The sequence below is a fragment of the Antechinus flavipes genome, chromosome 2, assembly GCF_016432865.1.
Source record: "Antechinus flavipes isolate AdamAnt ecotype Samford, QLD, Australia chromosome 2, AdamAnt_v2, whole genome shotgun sequence".
Classification (NCBI taxonomy): domain Eukaryota; kingdom Metazoa; phylum Chordata; class Mammalia; order Dasyuromorphia; family Dasyuridae; genus Antechinus; species Antechinus flavipes.
The window spans coordinates 620,542,307-620,566,455 of NC_067399.1; the positions used below are offsets into that span (position 1 = coordinate 620,542,307).

Here is a 24,149-nt window from a genome sequence, read left to right on the forward strand (position 1 = left end):
ATTGGATAATAAATAGCTAATAAATGGAACATCATGTAGCATCATGGAAATCTCCAGTGGAATGTAAACTTCTTGAGGGTAGAAACTATTTTTTAAATTGAATTAGACCAGTACATTTTAAATGCCTATTATGTACTAGGCATAATGATGGACATTATGGATACACACACAAACATAAAACCTTTAAAAAGCTAATATACTACTAGAGAGGAAGAGAAGAGGTAGGAAGTTAAGAGGTGGGAAGATTATCTCCCATAAAATCCTTCCTCCTAAAAGAAGCCTCTCCTAAGCTTAGTTGATCTTGGTGTCTGCCCTCTGAGATTATCTGTTCATAGAAGTTTATATTTTGTCTCCCCCATTAAACTGTGAGTCTTTTGAGATAAGACTGGATTTTATATTTCTTTGTATCCCCTGCACTTAGTACATAATAGAGAAGCTTAATAAATAATCTTTGACTAGACTAGACTTTGACTAGACTAACACTTAATAAAGTCCCCTGAACATGATAGGGACTTCAAAAATGCTTGTGGAATTGAATGGGGGAAAAAAACTGGATCTAAGCCCAGCTCTGCCACTTAATGGCTGAATTAACTTAAACAAGTCACGTCTCTCTGGATCTATACATTCTCCTTTTTAAAATAAAGGGGCTAGATTAGTTGATCTTGAATGTCAATTCCAGAACTTTGAATGATTCCACATCATACAAATTCCAAAAATTGTATCATTACAACTGGCTCATGGGCACATCAGCGAAGTCCTGACGGCCCCTTCTATCTTTCTTACACCTCCTTTCTTGGAAATAATCAATGGCCTGAGGCTGAAAATAGAAAATGAACATTTGGACTTTTTTCATACATAGAATATACTCTCACGGACTGGAGAGTAACTCTGTGTTAACCCTAGGCACTGACTGGACAATTTCCTTTTAGTAAATAGGTAAGGGGCAGCCAATTGGTGCAGGGAATAGTCCCTGGAGTCAGGAGAATCTGAGTTTGAATCTAGCCTCAGACATTTCCTAGTTGTATGACCCTGGACAAATCAGTTAACATCAATGGAAGGAAGAGGAGGAGAGAGAAGAAAGGGAGAGGGGAGGAAGAAGAGAGGGAGGGAATGGGGAAGGAAAGAGAAAGAGAGCGGGAGGAGAAAGAGAGGAGAGAGAGAGGGAGAACTTGAATAACAACAACAATAAGTAGCATTTCTATGGTGATTTAAGGTTTTCAAAACAGTTCATATAAGTTCTCTCATTTGAGCCTCACAACAAACTTCTTGAGACTTGTATTTTAGAGGTAAGGGAACTGAATCTGAGAGAGCTGAAGCATCCTGCTGAGGGAGGAGGGTGTCTGAGGTAGGATTTCATCTCAGTTCTACTTGACTCCAAGACTAGCTAGCATTCTATGCCTTCTTTCATTTAGATACTGTACAAAAATTGATTTTATTCTCCTTCTACCACTGAGAATCTTGGAATCAAAAATTCTTAGGAGTAATTTCTCTGCTATATAATTGGTAGTTCATGAATATTTGTTGAACACAACACACAAAAAGTTGTCAAGTACAAAAGTTGATTTTCCACTGCTTACAAAGTACTTTTTTCTGTGTGGATACTTGTTGAAAATTATAGCTACCTCATCACTGGAGGGCTTCAAGCAGAGATTAAACATCCATTTGTCACATTTGCTATGAAGGGGATTTGTACAGAAAAGCCAGTTTGGAATGGGCAGTTTCTGAGGTCCTGCCTGGGCGTCTATGATCATGGAGCCTTTTCTTGAGGATTTATAATCACCATTATTCAATATTCTATTATGGTCCTGTCTTCTAATAGTGTGATGCCCTCAAGAGGCAGCTGAGAAGAATATGTTTACTACTCTTTGTTCTAAATCACCTTCAGGCTTTTCAGCCTTCATAACTCATAGAAAGCTAAAAGTTGACCTAGGAAGGACTTTAAGGGACATAAGACCATAAGACCACAAATCTGAGGACAATCTAGTCCAACTCTCTCATTTTACAAGTAAAGACGTGTTATTGTGCAATCGTTTCAATTGTGTGACTCTTCGTGACCACATTTGGAGTTTTCTTGGCAAAGACAGTAGATTTGCCATTTTTCCTAGATGAGGAAACTAGGCAAATGGAACTAAGTAATTTGCCCATGGTCACAAAGCTATCAAGACTCTAAGATCAGATTTGAACTGAGAAAGATAAGTCTTTTCTAACCCCAGGCTTGCTACTTTATCCACTGTACCTAAAAAGATAAAATTACTTGTCCAAGATCATATATGTGACAGACCTGAGACTCAAAGCCTGGACCTCTAATTCCAAAAGCAAGGCCTTTTCCAACTCACCACATAATCTAACCCAATGGGTAAAGACTCATGGACTTCAGTGTGGATCTGGTGGCATTTGCTTCAACCACACAGTTATTTCTTTTTCTTTCTTCTAGGTTCCCTGTATGTCCAGAAAGGCCAAAGCTGCTGCATAAGTCACTTCTGGATAAATATAATAACATTATAGTGTTCTAAGAAATTACCTTACAGACCACAATAGCTATAATACTCCTCAATAATTCCATCCATGTAGATTTATTTAGCCTTACCAAAATGTGATCATTCTTCACTTCTGCTAAAAAAAAAAAAAAGAAAAGAAAAAAGAAGGGAAAAGTAGAAAAAGAAGAGAAAAGGGAAAAGAAAGGAAGGGAAGAGGGAAGGGAATAAGGAAAGGAAGGAAAAAGGGAAGAGAAAGAAAAAAGAGGGAAAGGAAGGGTAGAGAAGGGAAAGGGAAGGGAAGAGGGAAAGGAAGGGAAGGGATAGCAAATCATATTTGCACTGTCAGACACATGGTCTAGGATTTCACAACTTTTCAGGAGATCTCTTACTCCTTTACTTTATTATATCTTGTAATTGCTGTGACTTTTAAATGCTATCCCCAAAACACATCAGTTTTGTTTTTTCTTTTTGTACAAATGACCCTCAAAAGGGCAAACACCAAAAAGGCTAATTGAATTAAGGGGTTTGTAGGAATTTCATGGAAAAGTGTCCTTTTTGCAGTTAAATTTTAATTTGCTTCTTTTGCTGATAAAAATTGTTTCTTGAAAATATCTCCCTCTCGAGGTTCTTTAAATCCTAGATTTCCTAATGCTAGAAGAGAACTGTGTGATCATTTTTTGTCCCTTGTTTTTATACGTGAGGAAACAAATCATGTTCATCAGGGAAAATAACTTGCCTCTGGTCACACAGCTAGTAACAGAACTAAGGCATCTCCAGTTCTGAAGAAATAGGATCTCCCTCAGCAAAGAATAAAATTTTTTAAAAATACCTTTGGTGAAGGAAAACTATCTTTAAAGTAGAGATTCAATTCAATTTTGAAAGCATTTATTAAATGCCCACTGAATGCAGGGCACTTTGCTAAGCTTAATAGATACAAAGACAGAAATGAAAAATATTCTCCATCATTAGGGAGTGCACCTTCTACTTCAAGTTGTGGGTGGCATTAAAATACTTCAATAACTGAGTGCGGAGAGGTTAATTTCAGTGGGAAAAGAGAAGAGTTGGGGTGGGAATAAAGTAGATTATTAGCATAGGGTGACACTATGAAAAGACACAGAAATAAGAAATGGAGTACAGGGTTTGGAAAACAGCATGTAAGTTAGTTTATTTGGAACAACAAACATGAAAAGGAGTAATGTGATAAATTGGAAAAACTGAAAATGCTAAGCTGGGCAGTTTGTATTTTCATTCAAGAGGAAATAGGGAGCTAATAAAGATTCTGGGGGAGGATAGGGATATGGGTAAACTCACACTTTAAGAAAATTATACTGACCTGTGAAAGATAGATTAGAAAGAATGACTGGAAGTCAGGAGGTCAATTAGGACTATTTTGTAATAATCTAGATAAGAGATTATATATATACATATATATATGTATATATATATGTATATATATATATGCATATATGTATATATATATATATACTAAAGTGATAATATTAATGAAGAAAAAGAGACAAATATAAAGACATATTGAGTTAATACTTGGATAAATCATTGGAAGTGGGAGGTAGAAAGAAGAAAAAATCAAGGATGACAAACTTAGATCACAAACTTGGATGCCTAGAAGGATGGTCAACAAAAAATAAGCAAGTTTGGGGTGGTAGTTTTGGAGGCAAGGAGGAAAAGTTAATGATTTCTTTTTTGGACATGTTTAATTTGGAATGATTGGGATAATTTGGGATACCCAGATGAAGATTTTCAACAGACAGGAAGTGATCAAGGTTTAGAGCTCAGGAGGGAGATTCAGTCTGCACATGAGTTTGGGAATCATCTTTATAAAGGTTATACTGAGTCCATAGGAGGGAACATGATCAGGGGGGGAAAATTGAGATGGAAAAAAGAAAGTGACCCAGGGCAGAACTTTTAATACAATTTTCCTCATTTTTCCCAATTATCCAATACTATTTAAAAATATTTAGATGAAAATGATCAGAAAAACAATATATAAGTAAGTTTTGCTCTGGAGACAATTGAGTAAGATTTGAGTACATTTGACTAAGAAACCACCAGAAGATCTGGATCCTAGTCTTGATGAGCTGTGTGATGTTTGATGAGCCATTTAATCATTCTGGGACTCAGTTTCCTCATCTATAAAATAGAGCGACTAATACTTGCCTCCCCACCTACCTTCTATAGTTTTTATAAAGCTCAAATGAGATGATTTTACATGAAAGGTGTTTTGAAAGGGACAAAGTACTTTAGAAATGCAAGATATTTAGACTGAGGAAGGGATAGAGAGGAGCCATTTCTGTCATATTTAACAGTAGGAAGGAAAGATAAATCAGAACTTTAGTGTATGAGGTTAATAAAAGAGAAAACGCATGTAAAGGGAGTAAAGTAGAAAAGTTGAGTATGGCTATTGAAGAGTGGGTTAGAAAAGGAGGCAAGTGCATAGCTGATATGTGAGATATTGTAGAAGTAGTGGTATTCAATAAATGGCAATTGTTACCGTAGAAACCACCTTGGATCTGGAGTCAGGAGAACTGAATTCAACTCCTACCTCAGTCATTTATTATTTGTATGACCTTGAAGACACTTCTGGCACTTCGCTAAATGGAGAGGGTAGTGGAGGAGATGGCCTCTGATGTCCCTTTTAGCTCTCCAGTCTTATAAGGCTATTTCCCTGCTCTGGTATGGAACACCAGGTCTACACTTTAATGAAGAAATGGAACATAGAGAGGCAAAATCCAACGGAGCTAAGAGTTCCACAGCAGAGAGAGCCCTGGCTCACTGATGGCACATTGATGCTATCTACATTATGACTTGCTAAGAGAGCCAGAGCCAGTTTCTACCATGTTGTTGTCTCCTGTGAAGAAGGCACTAGTGTTAGAATTTCCATTCTCCCAACGAATTAAAATAAGAAATAGAAATTTGGGTGAATTTGTCTAAAGTGATACACTGAGTCAATGGCACATCAGAATCTGAATGTAAGTCTTCTGATCCCCAGATAGAATGGATATAGGGGAACCTAAAGAACATGAATTTGAAAAATGCCAAATTCATTCCCACTAGGGTACCCCATTGTCCATCTCAATTGTTGGTCAGTGGCCAGAGAAGATACTCAACGCACTTTGCTGTGGAGCATTCAGGGTTACTTAGGACTGATACACCAATCAACAATTATTTATTCAGTGCTAACGGTATGAGAGGTACTGGGGATACAAAGCCTCTCAAGAGGTATTAGATGCAGAGATAATGGTGACATACAAGCAGTGGTTTGCACAGTGCCTTGAGCTATTCTGGAAAGACTGACTTTTGTTATGACTTCTTTAGGTAGCTCCTTTTGGTTTGTGTTGTCATTCATCCAACTAGTTGTTTTTTTTTTTTTCCCTTCTAACAACTACTCTGTACAAGACACAGGGTAAATTATTATAGTAACAAGAAGCCCATCTTCTTCTAAAGGCAAGCAGGCTTCTGCTTCTAGAGAAAATTAACAAGAGGACTGAATTTCCCTTGCCCTCTTCTAAAGAGGGTGTGTTTCAAAGGAAACTTTAAACCCATGCTATTTTCTTTCCAGAGGATGTAACTTCATTCCCATTTGAAGGTTTCCAACTAAACCTCAGAAAGTTGACCACAAATAGAAATGGAATTTGTTTTATTTGCAACTTGTTCAAACCCAAAGTACATCAGGGTTGTGTGGCCAAATTATTGTATGAAGAGGGGACAAAGGAATATGTCACTTCAGTAAAGTGAAGGGATTATAAATAATCTATAAGGGCCCTTCCAGATCTAATAGGTTAGGAGCCCCAATCTTAAACTATACACTTACTTTTGGACCTAGATAAAGGAAATCTAGTTTTCTGGCTGGTATGTTAATTTAGTCTTAAAGCAGGTTCCTGAAATATTCAAATAGACTGGATAACCAACCAATGCCCAGAATGTATTATTCCCATATGTTAGAAGATCCAGGTGGTAAAGCTTCTGAGAGCTAGAAAGTATTCCTGACTAATTAAAAGATCAGTATTGGTATTGTTGAAGATCATGTTTATAATTTTGATTAAAGTTCTAAATTGCTCACAGGCTGTTTTATTTTAAGTTATGCTTAATTTCTTTTAAGCCCTAAATCCATCCATTTAGGTTACTTAAAAAGCTTCCTTACTTCCAACAATCAGCAAAGACCCTCCCACTTCTATGACAATGGTGTGACCTCTGGGCAAGTCTAAGCCTCAGTTTCTACATGCTTGAAGTGAGGGATTTAGACTCAATAATTCTAAGATTCCTTTCAAGTCCCATATGTGATGGTTTTACAATTTCACTTGCCCCATGACAGTTACCCTGGCAGCCTGAAGTGACACAAAAAACATTAGTCTTGGAGTCAGAAGGGTTCTGTAAGTCCCAGCTCTAACACTAACTAGCCATGCAAACTCAGGCAAGTCATTTAACCTATCTCTTTGTCTCAATTCCTTCATCTATAAGATGAGCAAAATAATGAAATGATGCTTGTAGTACTCCATTCTTTAGGGCAGCTAGGTGGTGCCATAATGCATAGAATACTATGTATTCCTAAATTCAAATCTGTTCTCAGACACTAACTAGTTGTGTGATTCAGGGCAAGTCATTTAACTCTATTTACCTCAGTTTCCTCTTCTGTAAAATGATCTGGAAAAGTAAATGGAAAACCACTCCAGTATTTCTGCTAAGAAAATCCCAAATGGGATCTTGAAGAATAAAAAAAAGACTGAAGAACAATAACTACTTAACCCCATGGGGTTGTGTGATAAGTGCTTTGTAAAGAAGTATCATCATTATTATTCATTATTTCACCTCTGGGAACTGTTCTGATGAAAAGAGCATCTTCACTACATGAACTTAGTGTCAAGACCTCAAATTCTTAACACCTTAAAAAGCCACCTCGAATAGAAAAGCATCAACTTGTGGTTGCTAACAGTTTCATCTCGCCTAAACATCAGTACTCTAAGCCTTGGATCAAGCACTCAATAAATGAACAAACATTTATTAAGTACCTACTATGTGTTAGTCATTAGGGATAGAATCAAAGTTAAAATTAAATAGTTCCTGTCCTTAAAGGGTTTATACTCTATTATCATGGAGTTCATTCCTTTTTGATTCATCATGAAAGTTATCCCTCAAATCCTTAAAAATAATTATCCTGTCTTTGAAATCTTAATTTCAGTGGGATGTATTCAAACAACTATTCCTTATATTTTATTTAAATACCTTTAAGAAGAGAAAGGTAATTTGGTAGCAGACAGAAGTAGGGTATTGAATCCCCATATTCTCACCTTAAAGCACAAGAGAGCACAAACTATTTCTTTGTTCTTCACAACAAAGGAAAGACCACTTCTTGGTGCTCTTCTAAAACAAACTCACTTGCCCAATGAAGGGTTAGGATAGATGAGCTTTGTTGGGAGTTAGTGTCCAAGCATATATGTGCCCGTTACATTTGAGGCTTTGTGCCAAGCTCTGGGCACACATGTCCTGCTTATAGTACCTAACATTATATCATATAAATGCAACCTGTAAAAACGTAGGAGCTTATGAAATAGGGCACTGGTGACATGAATACCAGAGAAAATAAACTTTGGGTGTCCCTCATCTCAAGGCTCTGGAGAGCCATTGGGGACCCTCTGATGGGACCCTCCCTTCCTAAAAGGAAGCTATGTGAGATGATAATACCTGAGAGAATATAGACAAAGGATAGGAATAAACAGAACCCCAGGACTACAAATACTGCAAAAATACTGGCTGAGGAGCTCTCCCCCACCAAAACAACCTGAAATAATAAGAAAAGAACTGTGGCCAGACTATGCATGGAACAGATGCTGAGTGGCAGAAGTCATTCAAGAAACTAAGAACAGAATCGACAATTCTTCAATTTTCCATTATTTGTTTCATTCTCACTCTCTTGCTCCAGAAAATTAAAAAAAGGAGTCTGTATTTTCAATACTGATTTCTCAAGAGCTCGTTTGTTTTCTGCTCTCTATTGTTTTTAAAAGAAATTATTTTCTCTACACTAAACTGGTGAATCATAATGGTGTCAATCAATGTTGGGAGAGGGTGTTGGAGGCATGTGGGGTGTACATGTGAGTCCTTTCACAAGTAGGGACAGAAGGACAGGGTAAGTGTGCAGAAGAAAGACAGAGACAGATGTTTGTAACTTCTGGGATCTTTCTTGTCATAGAGATTTGGAGAAAAGCAAAAGGGAAAATTATTGATTCATATTTTTAGAAATTCCCAGAACTGAAAAGAATATTGTGGATCCAGATTCATTCCTAGGAAAAGGAGAACAGCTGCCTTTGGTTGAGAAGAAATTATAGGAAGCAGGAAGCTAGTACTGCCATGGGGATCACAACAAGTACCTCCTTTTTCTCATTTTCTTCCTGAGGCAGATTTGAAAGGGAAACCATTCCCCTCTGGGGCAGAACTGAGGGAACTGAATAGAGAGAAAGTCAAATTTAAAGGGAGGGGCTGGGAAAGAATGGCCAAGCTCAGGAAGGTGAGGGGTGGGAGGAAGGGTGTAGAACAGAAAGAATAATTAGCCCTCTCCTCTCCAGCACATCTACACCTACTCCACACCCACACTGTTGCTACACATATATGTTATAAATGCCGGAAAAGAGAATGAACACTAATTAATTAGGAGAATAAGAGCACACTTTTCTAAGAGTTGGCACATAAGCTGAGCCTTGAAAGGAGCTAAGATGTCTAAGACGTGGGTTAAGGAAGACTCTTCATCCTCTGTTCCCTAAGATCTGTTCATGTTCTTGGAAATAAATAAAAATTATATTCAAGTAATCCATTTCCCTCTTTTTTGGTACTCCATATCCCCATCTATAAAATCAAGATAATTTCGCCTACAAATGTCGTCCACTACTTGTCTTCCTAATTGCAAAGTGAGGGAAAGTGGTGAGAGTTGTAAATATCTCAAGATCATCAATTTAGAGCTGGTTCATGTAAATCCAACACATTGCACTCCTTGAAAAACATAATGTATTATTTTTTCCTTAGTTTCCTCTCTCTTTTTGTCCTCTAAATAATCCATGTCCTTCCTTTTCTTATACTGGATCCCACTGAAGTCCTTCTGAAATGTCAGCACTGAAACCTATTCAAGAATCACACTTTAGATTCCTCCTATGAGTCATTTCTAGTTTCATTTCCTTTGTAACTTTTGGTGAGAAATATCTAAACATTGAGCCTCCAGGATGATGAGAATCACTCAATTATGTCGCATCCTTTCCAAAAGGATTTCATAAATAAGAGGCCATTGAAATGATGGCAGCAAAGTTGCCAAATGTCACTTCTAGCTAGTAATTAGTGTTTCCTATACATGTCAGCATATCTCCAGCCTCCATGCCTTTGCAGTCTATCCCCCCTGTCTGTTCAACTCATCCTATCTTTGGGAATCCTTAGCTCCTTTGAAGAAGAAAATAGCAAATCATTCCAATATGTTTGCCAAAAAACCCCAAATGGAGTCACTAAGAGTTGGACACTACTGGAAAATGACTGAGCAACAACAAGCAACAACAAGGACTCAATCTATGTAACATCTCCCCTGCAACGCCATTCCTGATCCACCATAGTCTCCACAATTATTAATGTCCCTCTCCCCCACAAAATTCCCTCTTAGCATTGATATTATGCTAACTCCTTTGATCTTCACATCATTACTGTGAAGTAAATGATATAAATTATTCCTATTTTATAGAAAAGGAAATTGAGGTTTAGAGAGTTTAAATAATTTTCTACAATCACACAGCTAGTCTGAGAGTGTGCTGCAAACTCAGTGCTTCTAATTCCATGTCTAACACTCTGAGTAGTCTGCCTCTCTCATTTGTTTTCCATTTGTTATTTTCATTTTGTTCAGTCGCATCCTATTCTTTGTGACACTATGGACCATATCAAGACAATAGTGTCCATGAGGTTTTCTTGGCAAAGATACTGGAGTGGTTTGTCACTTCCTTCTCCAGTGGATTAAGTCAAACAGATTAAGGCTGTAACTTGCTTGGAGTCACATTCATATTCAGATCTTCCTGACTCCTGGCTCAAGGCTCTAATCATTGAGCCATTTAGCTGCCTCTTTATCTAGTTATCTATAAATACACTATATCTCCTCAAGAGGATACAAGGCACTATTTCATTTCTGTTTTTGTATTCCCATATGGATGTTCTGTATATAGTAGGAACTTAGTAAACGCTCATTGAACTGGACTGGATTGGATTGGATCAGAATGGACTGGACTGTTTTGGACTGAACTGAATTAAATCACTTTAGAGCCAATGTGGTACAACTGAGAAGAACATTAATTGTGGAGCCAAAGGACAGGCCTAAATCTATCTCACTTACTGTGTGACTTTGGGCAAATCTCAATGTTTCTGAACCTCAGTTTCTTCAGCTATAAAAAGGACATAAAATATGTATACCACCTACCTTGTAAAGTTATTGTGAGAATTAAGTGAGATGATGCAAAGTGCCTTGTAAATCATGACCTGATAAATAAATACGAATTGTTCCATCTGTGACTAAAGCCAATTCTACCTCCATCAGAATGGTAGATCTAATGATACACTTCGCAATGGATCAGCACCAGCTCATTGCCCCTTTCCCTAAACATTTGTACATAGACATACACATGTGCATGACTACATATACAGCAGATATAAATCTAATTCTGCAACTTTTGGAGATGAGATAGATCTGTATTAAAAAAGGATAGAGGAGGTTTAGCATCAGGTGTGTTTTCTTGGTCACCCCCATACTAACCCCTCTTTGGAGAGTTTCCTTGCTCCATTTCCAAAGAAGAAGAATAAAGCATCTTTGCCATCAACTCTGAAGGTACCAGCTATAAGACAGGTACAACCACATCTAAGGAAAGAATTTCTGTGAGGGAGAAGCCTTTTTTTCAAATTGTGAAACAGGAGGCAGGCAAGATTGTCTCTATTGGAAATAGGCATAAATATTTTACTTCCATATTTTGAGGGAGACATATTCTCCCAGATTTCTACTTGATGCACTCTTAAATTAATCAATGTGCCTGTTGTATATTCTCCACTGGAGATGGGAGACAGACAGATAAAGAAAAACAAAGACAGAGAGGAGAGGGGGGAGGGAAAGAAAGGAAGAAACAAGAAAAGAAAGAAACAAAGAAAGAAAGAAGAAAGAAAAAAGAAAGAAACAAAGAAAGAAAGAAAGAAAGAAGAGAAGAAGGGAAGGAGGGAGGGAGGGAGGGAGGAAGGAACAAGGAAAAAAGAAACAAACAAACAAGGAGAGAAAGAAAGAAAAAAGAAAAAGAAAAAAATCAGAGAAATAGAGATACAAAGAGAGAGACAAGACAGAAAGGCAGAAACAGAGAGAAATAGTGGCAGAAAGAAAAAGACAGAAGGAGAAAAGAGAGGAGGTGTGAGGGGAAGGAGAGGAGAGAGAGGTATAGAGAGATAGAATAAGGAAGATCCAAAAACAAGTCCTACACTACTCTTATTATCTTGGCTCCAGAATTCTGGGCCAGTCCCAACTTTTGCATATTCCCAGATGCTCTAAATCTAAGGGGGAGACAAGGGGCTAGTACTTGGCTGTAGTCATGAAAATGTCTTCTTCAAGAGTTCTCTAGACCTGTGAAATCACAATTGGGCAAATCTTCATGGAAAGAACTCCCCTAAAGGAAGCTCAAATACAAGGCTCTGAAATTAGAGCTATGTCTTTATACCACATTTACTTTCATGTGTGTATCTGTGCACTGCACACACGTATAAATCTATACATATATATTGCATGTGTGCGTGCATGAATGTGTGCCTCTGTGTACTGTGTGTACATATACACACGTGTACATATTCATGAGTACATATACATGTGTACATTTGTGTGTACGTACCACATATAACAGGAGGAACCAGAAGCAGAGTGATGACAAATTATCTTGATATAATTGTCTCAATTTCCCAGATCTTGTCTACGTAGCAATGGGCTAGCTGACAGAGCACACTAACACTTGAAACCCTAATGAACACTGCCCAGTAGCTGGTGATGAAACAGGTTCGTAAATAGCACATCTGGACTTTGACATCATGGAACAAAACATCTGGATGACTACTGAAGGCTTTCTACTTCATTAGAGTCAAGCATCCCCCGACTCTAGCTTCTTTTGGTCAACAGAAGCATTCATTTCTGCTGGTCCTCCAGAGGCCCTGAAGAACAAATGAGGGCATCTCTTTTCATTACATCCGAGATAGGCAGGACTTATTTCACACTGCAGTCTCGTAGCTAAACTGGATGAGATCTGAACAATAAGAAATGCTTAGCTCTCTGCTTCGAATTAACCATAAAGTATTCCAGCACTTTATTCTAGTATAATAATAATTGATGTTCCTAATGATGACCTTAAGGAATTAAAGAACCCCTGAGTGCTGTCTGAAATATCAGAGAACAAAATAAATTATTTTCAAGATAGTCTGGCTATTAAGTGTGCTTTATTGATTCTGAATCCTTTGAAAATAGATGTATGCTTACTTTCAATTCAATTCAATAAACAGTTATTAAATTCCTCCCGTGTGCAAAACATTTGCTATGTGCCCAGGAGGAGATACAAAGCTTAGAGAAGATATGATCACTGCCTCCATGGAGCTTACCCCAAGGAGGAGATTCTTGTTGGTCAGTTGTGTCCAAGTCTCTCTGACCCCAATTGGGGTTTTTTCAGCAGAAATCCTAAAATGATTTATTGTTTACTTTTTCAGCTCATTTTACAGATGAGGAAACTGAGGCAAACAGAATAAGTGACATGTCCAGGATCACATAACTAGTGTCTGAGGACAGATTTTTTTTAACTCAGGTCTTCCTGATTCCAGGCATGGTACTCTATCTACTGACCTACCTAGCTGCTTCATGAGGATTCTACCCAACACAAATAGTTGTAATACAAAATATACAAATATATTAAATAAATTCTTGATAGTATTTCCCATATTTATGTCTCATCTGAATTGCCTACACTACTATAGACATAAAAAAGCAGAAATGTATTAATTGGACAAAATACGATTTAATTTATCAATGCACCAAAAATCTATGATTTTGGTAGTGGGAACTCCCGTTGTGACAATTCCCTCCATTAATTCAGATCACATCCTCTATAATTTAGTCTTTAAAAGTTGCCTGTGGCTCTGAGAAACTACATAAGTTTTCTATAGTCACATATCAAAGAAATGTGACTTTAAAAATGCTTAACAAAATGCATGAGAAATATAAGATAAATATAAGGACAGATTGGGATATTAGCAATTCAAGGAATAATTAGGGAGGTTTTCTGGAGGAAATAGCATTTGAGTTGAATTTGAAAGAATAGAGAGGAATTCAAAGAGCAGAAGGTAGTGGGGGAAAGGACATTCTACAATATGTAATCAAAGACCAAAAGATAGAAAAACATAATTCACGTACATGTCCTGAGCAAAGGCAGTTTAGTAAGATGTAAGGTTAAAAAGGCAAGGTAGTACATGCTGTAGATAGCTTTGAATTCCAGATCAAGGAGCTTGACGTTTGCTCAAAAGGAAATAAGGAGCCAGTAAAAAACAGTTGACCCACCAGACTGACCCATTCTGCAATAGTGATTTGATTCAATTCAACTTATAGTTATCAAGTCCTTATTATGTTTCTATGAGGCAGGTAGGTAGTACAGTTGATCGAGTGCCAGCTCTAGAAACAGGAAGACCTGAGTTCAAATCCAGCTTCTAATATTTACTAGATGTATGACCTGGACAAGTCACTTATTCCTGTTTGCCTCAATTTCCTTATCTGTAAATTAGTGGCTTTGCCAAATAGGGTCACAAAGAGACATGACTAAATAACAAAAATGATGTCCTACAGAACGTGAAGTACTCTGAGGAGAGAATGAATGCACTATTTATCAGTCTCTGTGAATATCAGCCCCTTATTGGGGCTGAAAAATGTTAATCAACACGTTGATAGAAATAATGATAGTGATTTCACATGAATTCAAAATCCAAAAATCATTTTTTGTCCAAAATTAACCAAACAGTTACTTCAAGTTGTCTACATTGGACCAGCAACTCATCACCATTCCAGTGTTGAACCTGTTTTCTTCCATGACAGTACACCTCTCTTACTTCAGGTGTATTATGGAATATAAAATAAACCTGGGCTCTTCAGGTTGCAGTTCCCCATTGACGTGGATTTGGAAATTCAAATATGCTTCATCTTCATTATTGACTGACCTTTATCTATCAGTGTCTATTCAGCCTCTACTTCTTTGAATATGATCAAGAACTATAAAATATTCAACTGTACTGAGGAACTCAGTGTCTAAAGGGATCTGACAACAAACCAAAGAACTATTTTATGACATAGATAATTGCCCCTTTGTTTCTTTTTGTCAGCTGCAATTGCATTGCACTAAAACAGTTCAAATACCAAATTGGACCCCATTGTAGCTATCATCCATATCATCACTTAAAAATATGAACCATAAAGATATGCTGTCTATAGACACAATCTTCTTATCCAAATGAAAATAAGAAGTTCTAAATCATGAACGTTCACATTGTCCAATATCACAGATTGATTGTAATAACTTCAAAATAACTATTAATGGGACAGAGACAAGACCAGTGACTTCAGAGGGAGCTCTTCGATGAGAAAACTCCCTCTACTGGTGTAGATTGTCACCTTGGCAATTTATAATCTTAAAATTATTGTCTCCAGAGCAATGAGAGGTGAGACAGCTTGGCCTAGAATTACACATTCAATACAAGTCAGATGCAGCACTCATACCTAACTCTTCCTTGCTCCAAAGCCAAATCCCTGTGCAGTACATCACATCACCTTCTTGGTAATTAGAAGGGATTTAGAAATGGAAAATCCAAATTTAGGCCTCCCATTAAAAATAAAATCTGGATGGTCAATTAAACATTTGACATTTTAGCATACTTTTATCATAATTCTTTTTTTTTTTGATTGAGATTGAAAGATGGATATAGTGGAAGAATCTGCATACCTGCACAGGTGAAAGGAAATGACAGGATTTGGTTCCCCTAGATTTTACTCCTGACTTTCCTCCTGGACTTTTTCTATAATGCCCCAGAAGTCTTTATACTCCAGTTCTTTCTAGCCTCAGACTTCACACAATGAAGGACCTTCCATCCAAATGGTCCCTCCCTCTGATTAGCTAGTTCCTTCCAGAACTCTCATTTTAAGGAAGAGTTATCCCTTCCACAGTTTGGGGGTTAGAGAGGCAATATCCCTGCATTCTGTAAAATCCAAATAAAATGTTTTGACCCTCCATTCCACAAGAAGAGTTATTTTTTTTCTTTTTCTTTTATGAGAAGTTTACAGTATTAAAAGATAAAATATGTTGCTATTATCCAATACTATGCTTTACATAAAGTTATCTATATGTATATATGATATCTAAATTTTTTCCATGCCATCTACTGCCTTCATGTGTTGTCTGCAGCTTCAATAATGAACTGATGCTGAGTGAAGTGAGTAAAACCAGGAAAACATTGTACACAGCCACAGCAGGATTGTATAATGATTAACTACGATAGACTTGGCTTTTCTCAGCAATTCAGTGATCCAAGACAATTCTGATAGACTTGGAATGGAAAATGACATCCACATCCAGAGAAAAAACTATGAAGACTGAATGCAGATCAAAGCACACTATTTTCACTTTTTTTTTCTTTCCCAACTCAACCCATTTGAAAATATGTTAAAAATGAATATACAATTGATCAATGATGGACAGAATCAGCTACACCCAGAGAAGGAACACTGGGAAATTAATGTGGACTACTTGCATTTTTGTCTTTCTTCCCAGGTTATTTTTACCTTCTGAATTCAATTTTTCTTGCACAACATATATTGTATCTAAGATATACTTTAACATGTTTAACATGTATGAGACTGCCTGGCATCTAGGAGAAGGAGTGGAAGGAGGGAAGCAAAAAGTTGGAACATAAGTGAGTGCAAGGGACAATGTTGAAAAATTATCCATGCATATGTTCTGTCAATAAAAAGCCAAAATTTTTAAAAAATGAATGTGCGCCTATAACCTAAATCAGATTGCTTGTTAACATGGGGTGGGGGTGGGTAAGGGAGGAAGTAAGAAAAAAAATTTGGAATTCAAAACTTACAAAAATGAATGTTGAAAACAATCTTTACATATAATTTTAAAATAATATACTATTAAAATAAAAAATTAAAGTAAAATAAAGAAAATAATCCTAGGTAATTCATATACTTAAAACAAACAAACAAAAAAAAACTCCTCCAGAATTCTCATTTAATTTCTTAAGCCAATTCACAATATATAGAGATCAAAATGGGGAAACCTGAATGAGAGCAATAGAAAGCAGAGGGGAAAGGGGGAAAAAAGGTTAAAGAGATCTCAAGCAATGTGCCATGGCTGAGAACCTGTGAAGAGTAGCCAGCACCAGACACACTGCCAGGCAGCATTCAGAAATGAGGTGGCATTTCTTTCTAAGCAAAAACTTCAGCCGTATCTGTATGAGTCTATGTCTCTACATCCAGCTGGTTTGTGTGAATCCACTGCTTGTTTGACTTAACTGGATGCTCATTCTCCTTAAAAGAGGCCTGTGTGGTTATTAAGGGCAGACTCACAAATAGGCTATAGTTGCCAGTGAAATGACAGTCTTTATGGGTACAATCCATGGAGAGGATTATTGATCACCATCCCAGCTATCCTCTGAAGCAACAATTTAATATATTAACTATAAAGATTACATCTTTAGAAATAGCCTACTTCTTTGAAGAAATCATAAATTCAGAATCATGAATGTTTACAAATAAGTTAATGATGATAAAATCACCTTTGTAAACTTTTCCATCTACTCTTTTGTAATGAAAATAAAATGATCAGAAGAATTACGTGAAATTTCTGGTTCTCTTAAAAAATCTCCTTCCCAATTCTGAAAACTTTAGATAAATAATCAGTACATTAAAGGAAAATTAACTCTATGATCTAAATTAATATATATGTATGTATGTGTTCTCTAAATCATATGGTTGTGATATGTAATGTTTGTAATTTTTAATGGGGAGAAATGTCATTTAGGTCACTGAAGCTTACATTCACAATTACTTCTGTTACTTTTATTTGAAAGAAGCAACACTAAAATTTAACAACCAAAACCTTGAAATCATTTTTCCATGTATATTTCCTTTGAAAATAATTATACTTCTCTCATAACACATTCAGATTACAAATCTCAATTTTTAAAATTATGATCATTTGCCTTAGCTTATTTATAGATAGATATAGAGATAGAAATTGTGTAGAAAATCAGACCTTAAACATGAAATAAAGCAAATAATTATTAAGGATCAGTGTAAAGTAAAAATAAGAAATTAAACTATCTCAAATAAATTGAACAGTTCACATTTTAAAAACATTGTATTTCTTTTTAGAAAAGACAGCATATTCTAAATGTCTCTTTGTCAAATTAAATGTTTTTAATTTTAACCAAAAATTAAAACCTTGGCATAGGAAATACTTATATTTTATACCAAAAAAATCACATTTTTACTCTTTTCTTTTCAGTTTATCTGAAATAATCTTCAACAATAAATATTTTCATATTAAAACAGTCTGTTTAGCATGATATTTGTGCAGATGACCACCATTCTTGACTTTGACAAAAATAAACATTCCTTTAAACAATAGTCATTGCATCATCCAGAGCTCCCTAGTATCCAGATTGTTTCTATTTTGTCATTTTTGAAATCCAGTTTCCAATATTGGCTCCTACTAAAATATTCTTGTCACTGACATACTCATCTATTGTCTTCACAGAATAAAGCTCAGTGCTGTACCAATAGCCTTTATTCTATGACAGTTGATAGACTCTTGCAAGCATTATAAGATATTCTGATCAAGACTAAAGAAAATATAAGGAATATTTCCCAAAAGGGTTATTCTCTTTTCAGGACAGAGAGATTCTTGTGTTTGTTTACTAAAAGGAAACTACATAACAGACACCTTTAGCCTAAAGCCAAAAAAATGACCCATTCAACATTAGTCATACCTTTGTTTCAAAGCTTTCCACTTCTACTTTTCAAGTATTTTCCACAGAAGAATCCAAATTAGCTACTGGATAAAACCTATTCACAGAACAGATGACAAGTAAAATATAGAAACCAAAGTGAATAGCCTCCTATGAAAACATCTGTCAAGGTGGGGGGGAAGATGTTATATTATCTATTGCCAGGGATAATCTATGAATAGAATTCATTTTTTGTATTGCAGTTTTGTTTTGTTTTTTCTGCACAAATCTACATTATAAATGGTTCGTCGCCAAAGTGGAAACTTATTTCAAAAAATGCTCTTAAGGTCAGTTTAGCCTGTCTGGGAGAGTGAGATGAGACTTTACACTCAGTTCTATTTTCTAATATGTGTGTGTGAGTGTGTATGTGTGTGTGTGTGTGTGTGTGTGTGTATAGGAATCCATAGATTAATAGATTATATTAGTCCTGGAAGGAACCTAAAGATCATACAATCCAGCTTTTTACTTTTATAGATGAAGTCCAGAGAGATTGAGAAAGCTTTCAAATGAGTAACAGAAGGAACATCTCCTGAACCTCCCCTCAACTACTCAGCTTCTTCTACAGGTAATCATCCATCCTCTTTTTGTTAAAATTACTACTGAACAGAAATTAACACCATGTAAAAATTACTAGTGAACAGTAATTAACACCATAGCCCATATATTCATTCAGGAATAACTCTAATTGGTAGGCAGTTTTCTTCACTGCCTTGAAATGAAATCTGTTTCAATATAATTTCCATCCATTGTTCCTAGTTCTCTCCTCTGAAAACTAGAAGAATTAGTCAAATCTCACTTCCAAAGGACAGATTTTTAGATATCTGAAGATTGTTATCATGCCCATCCTCAATGAGTTTTTCTTGCTCCAGGGTAGAGTCACAATTTTTGTATCCAGTCCTCATATGGTACAGGATTTGGGGTGAAAGGAAATTTAAAGACAATCAAGCTGGGACCCCCTCTTTTTATAGAAGAGGAAACCGTTTGACTTACATAGCTAATAAATGTCAGAGGTAAAATTTGAACACAGATCTTCCCGATTCCAAGTCAATATTCCATCCGTTAGGCTGGCTAGGTACACAGTTTCCTAGACATCAAACCATCCTATCTTCCTCATTCCCTCTGGATCAGCTCTAGTTTGTTAATGGCTCTCTAACAATTGGTGCCTAGAAATGAACTTGTAAAGTGTTCACCAATCTTCTCTTGGCTTTCTGGAAGCATCCTCCCCTATTTTTGCTTAGTTTTAAAACACAGTTAAGTTTTGTTCATTGATGGTTAATAAGTTCTAACTTTCTGTCTGGATTTTTAAGGTTTGCTACCTCCTCCAGGCCTATATTAAAAAGTCATTTTTTTATAACAAAAGAGCAGATGGAAAACTTTACAAAGGTGATTTCATCATCATTAACTTATTCTGTAAACATTCATGATTCTGAATTAGCCTGACAGCTAATTTCTGGGAGAGAGTGAGCACTGAGTAGTTTTTTCATTCACCTACAAATTCTCCTGCCCATCTGCGATCCCAATGTGCCTCTCATATTTCCCTAAGCGTAGGTTCCCCCAGGAAACAGCTTTTTTCTCCCCTTCCTTATTCTATGCTTTCCCTCCTTCCTCTTCTTCCCTTCTGCTCTCTGTGCCCAGGACAATTTACCTAAACTAGAAACCCCTGAAGATTCACCAAAGACCCTCCCCCCACAGCACAGCATTGAATCTCTCTGCATCCACCTTCCAGCCTCTCTCCCAGTCCTGCACCAGGTCCTTGACCTCTGCTGACCCTCCAGGGGCGATTAGCCCAAAAAGGGAAGGGAAGGGAACCCAGTCCTAGTGGGATGCCGTGGGCAAGCCCGGGGTCCAGCCTGGCTAAGCCATGTTGGTTGTAGTGTCTGGGAGTCTATGGCTCTATTAGCGGTCCTTGGAGCTGACCTGGCTCCCTCCGCCGCTCCCCAGGTATGTTGAAACTGAAACCAAATCAGGGAGGGTCAGTGTCCCATTTCCTCCAGGCATTTCTCCGCAGCATCTCTAGCTTTGAAGGTTCAGCTTTCGCCCACCTGCTTGCTTCCTGGGGTCGCTGGCTACCTCCGTCCCTCCCGGTTTCCCAGTCTCTCGCCTCACTGCCCTGAGTAAGCAAGGGGCCAGCCCCTTTCTGGCCCAGCCTTACCGTTAGTGACGCTGCCTCCGCTGCTACAGCTCGTCTTCAGGTCACCAGAGGTCCCTGCAGTAGCACAGGTGGCCCGGACCCTCAAAGGCTCATCCCGGAGCCCTTGCTCTCTAGAGAGCCCGTGAGAAAGGGATGGAGAGAGACCTGGGGATCGCGCACGCAGACTTGGATGCCCCTCGGGCCAGGGCCCCTGACTGAAGGCAGAGGAGAGAAGGGACTGAGGTGTTGGAGGGGCTACCGTGGAAGTGGAAGTCCTGATCGCAGGGAATGGGTTTCAAGGGGCTCCCAAAATGCTTGCGTGCGTTCTTGATGCTGGGGAAGAAAAGTGGCCACCGTCTCTGACTCCCGAGTGTCTCCAGTCAGCGCGCACCAGGAGCCAGTGAGGCGTGAGACGAGGGCAGGTCCGTTCCCTGCCTGCCTGACTGCCTTTGCCTGGGCTCCCTCTCCTCCCCCTCCCGCTTGCTCCCCACTTTTCCTCCCGCCTTTCTTTCCCTCCTCCCGCCTCCCCTGCGCCTCCCCCGCATTCCACCCCTGCCTGGAGCTTCTTCTTTCGCCTCGCCAGTCCTATTCATTCAGTTCGCTTTCCCTGCTCCCGATCCCCATCCCTTCTGTCCTCTCCTCTCACGCCCCTGCCCTGCCCTCTGCTTCTTTTCTTTCCTTACAGTTCCTTCTCCCGTTTTGGGGGGGGGGGGGAGCTATTGTATCCTTGGTTCCAGCTAACCCCATATCGCTTTTCAATTTTCTTGCCGCCTTTTAGTCTAAATGGTGCGCTCCTTGGATTGAGTTGCTCCATTTCCCTCACTCCCAATCCCCCAGTTTCCGAAGCCGTCCACTCTACATCTCCCTCTTCATTTCTCTCTTCTTTTCCTCCTGACTCTTCTTTCCCTGTTTTTCGTATTCTCCATCTTTGCTACTATTTCAATACTTCCGGCGCTTGATTTCCATACACCCCTGTCTTAGCTCCATCTTCCCTCTTTTTCAACCTTACCGCATCCTGTGCATCCCGTCGGAGGAGTCTAGTCTCTTTCCCCTAAGCTATTTGTATCTCTCATCTAGGACCTCTCCTGAATCCCGGCCAGCTGACTATCCCAAGAGGGGACATTCTGGGCTATTTTCCTCATCTACATACCCCCTAGATGTTCTGCCTCAGCTTACACACAACTGCTTTTCAGTGTAGCACCTGCTTTCTGTGGCCCAATCTCTTTTCAGATCTTGTTGAGTATTACAGATAAGCTTTCTCTTCTGCTACGATGTTCTTTCATTATCATTTACCCTCCAATTTTATTTCTGGTTGTCCCTCTGCCCGACTTGACTAGGTTCTCTGGAATTCCATTTCTTTACCTTTTCTGTCCCAGGATACAATTGTTGTCGTCTTCTCTCTCTCCTCCTCTTCCTCCTCCTTCTCTTCCTCCCCTTCCTCTTCTCCTCCTCTTCAACTTTTTCCTCCTCCTCTTCTTCCTCTTCTTTTTCTTCTTCTCTTCCTCCTTCTTATTCTCCTTCTCTTTCTCCTTCTCTTCCTCCTTCTTATTCTCATCCTCCTCCTCTTCTTCTCCTCCATCTTCCTCTTCTTTTTCTTCTCTTCTTTCCCCTCCCTCATTCCTCCTCCCTGGTTTTCTGTCTTTATGTGTATTTCTTTGTCTTTTTTTCTATGTGTACATGTTTCTTTCTTTGTAGGTCTTTCTCCCCTACTGTGTCCCTATGGGCACAGTACTCAGTTATTAGACTTTCCCATTCTTGTTTTTTTTCCCTTCCTCCTTCATCACTCCACAGTCCTAAATGATGATTTCTCTTGATACTTTCAATCTTTACTTCAACCAAGGAGCTAGCCTAATCCTAGAGTTTCTAAGATCTAATTAATAATACTAGGTAGAATCTCCTGATCAATAAAATATTTACTCTTGCTACTATCTGAAATTCCTTTATTTGGAGAAAAATTCTTTCATTCCATAAAGTTAGATAAAGTGAGATGCTTTATGGGAAATAAGACACCACATCAGAAGACAAAAATAATTGATAACAGATTTTTCTTAAGAACAGGTTTTGATTGGCAGAACAAATTGCCCCTAAATTGCCCTCACCTCATCACTATCTCTGGGGTAGGATGGAAGCAAGAAAAAGAGAAAACTGAAAATAGACTTACTATAATACATCAAATTTTTCCCAGAATCAACCATTTGTATGTTTTCCCTCCATTCAAGACATTTTCTTTTTTTATTATTTTTATATAGTTTTTTTTAATTTTTAAAATATACGCATAGTTTTCAACATTTACCTTGCAAAACCTTGTGTTCTAACTTTTTTCTTCCTCCTTTCTCCTCACTTCCTTCCCTAGTAATCTAAATAATCCAATATATGGTAAATATGTGCAATTCTTCTATACATATTTCCACAATTATCATGCTGCACAAGAAAAAGCAGACAAAAAGGAAATAAAAATGAGAAAGAAAATAAAATGCAAGCAAACAACAACAAAAAAGCTGAAAATTGTGGTCCACATTCAGTCCCCATAGTCCTCTTTCTGTGTTTAGATGGCTCTCTCCATCATAAGGTCATTGGAACTGGCTTGAATCACCTCATTGTTGTAGAGTTAAGTCCATCAAAACTGATCATCACATAATCTTCTTTTTGCTGTGTTCAGTGATCTCCTGATTCTACTCACTTCACTCAGCATCAGTTCATCTAAGTCTCTCCAGAATTTCTGAAATCATCCTACTGATTGTTTCTTATGAAAAATAATATTCCATATCATTCATATACCATAACTTATTCAGCCATTCCCTAGCTGATAGGCATCCACTCACTGTTCAGTTTCTTGCCACTACAAAAAGAGCTGCCACAAACATTTTTGCACATATGGGTGCTTTTCCCTTTTTTAAGATCACTTTGGGATACAGGCCCAGTAGAGACACTGCTGGATCAAAGGGTATGCACAATTTGATAGTCTTTTGAGCATAGTTCCATATTGCTCTTCAGAATGATTGGATCATTTCACAACTCCACTAGTTGGGTGTATTGGGTGTAACACACCAATGCATCAGTGTTCCAGTTTTCCCACATTCCCTTCAATATTTATCATTATTTTTTCCTGATATCTGAGAGGTGTATAGTGATACCTAAGAATTTAGATATCATCCTTAAAGTCAATTTTTCCTCCCTTCTTCCTATCTCTACTCACTTTTTTCTCCTCCAATATTATCCAACATTTCTGTTGCTTGCTCCAAATCTAGTTTCCAATGACTTTTTCTTCATGACCATTCCATTCAGGTACCTTTCATCTCACTTTCTCTTAGGTCAGTGCTCTCAATCCCCATTTTTCTATCTGAGGGCATTTCTATTCCCGTACTTCCTTACCTTTCTCTTCAGCCATCTAGATTCCTCATTTTCTCTATCCAAGGAGTGAGAAGATAACTCCCATAGGTTTTATT

At 37.9% G+C, this 24,149-nt stretch overlaps 1 protein-coding gene across 1 annotated transcript in view; it reads right to left on the bottom strand.

Annotated features, from left to right (window-relative positions):
• The window catches only part of ZNF488 (zinc finger protein 488), a 37,565-nt gene extending 16,405 nt beyond the window's left edge, over nt 1–21,160 (bottom strand). The window contains exon 1 of the mRNA XM_051973979.1: nt 20,725–21,160. The gene's annotated coding sequence lies outside the window, so the exon portion shown is untranslated. The remainder of the gene's footprint in view (nt 1–20,724) is intronic.
• Nucleotides 21,161–24,149: the final 2,989 nt, after the last annotated feature.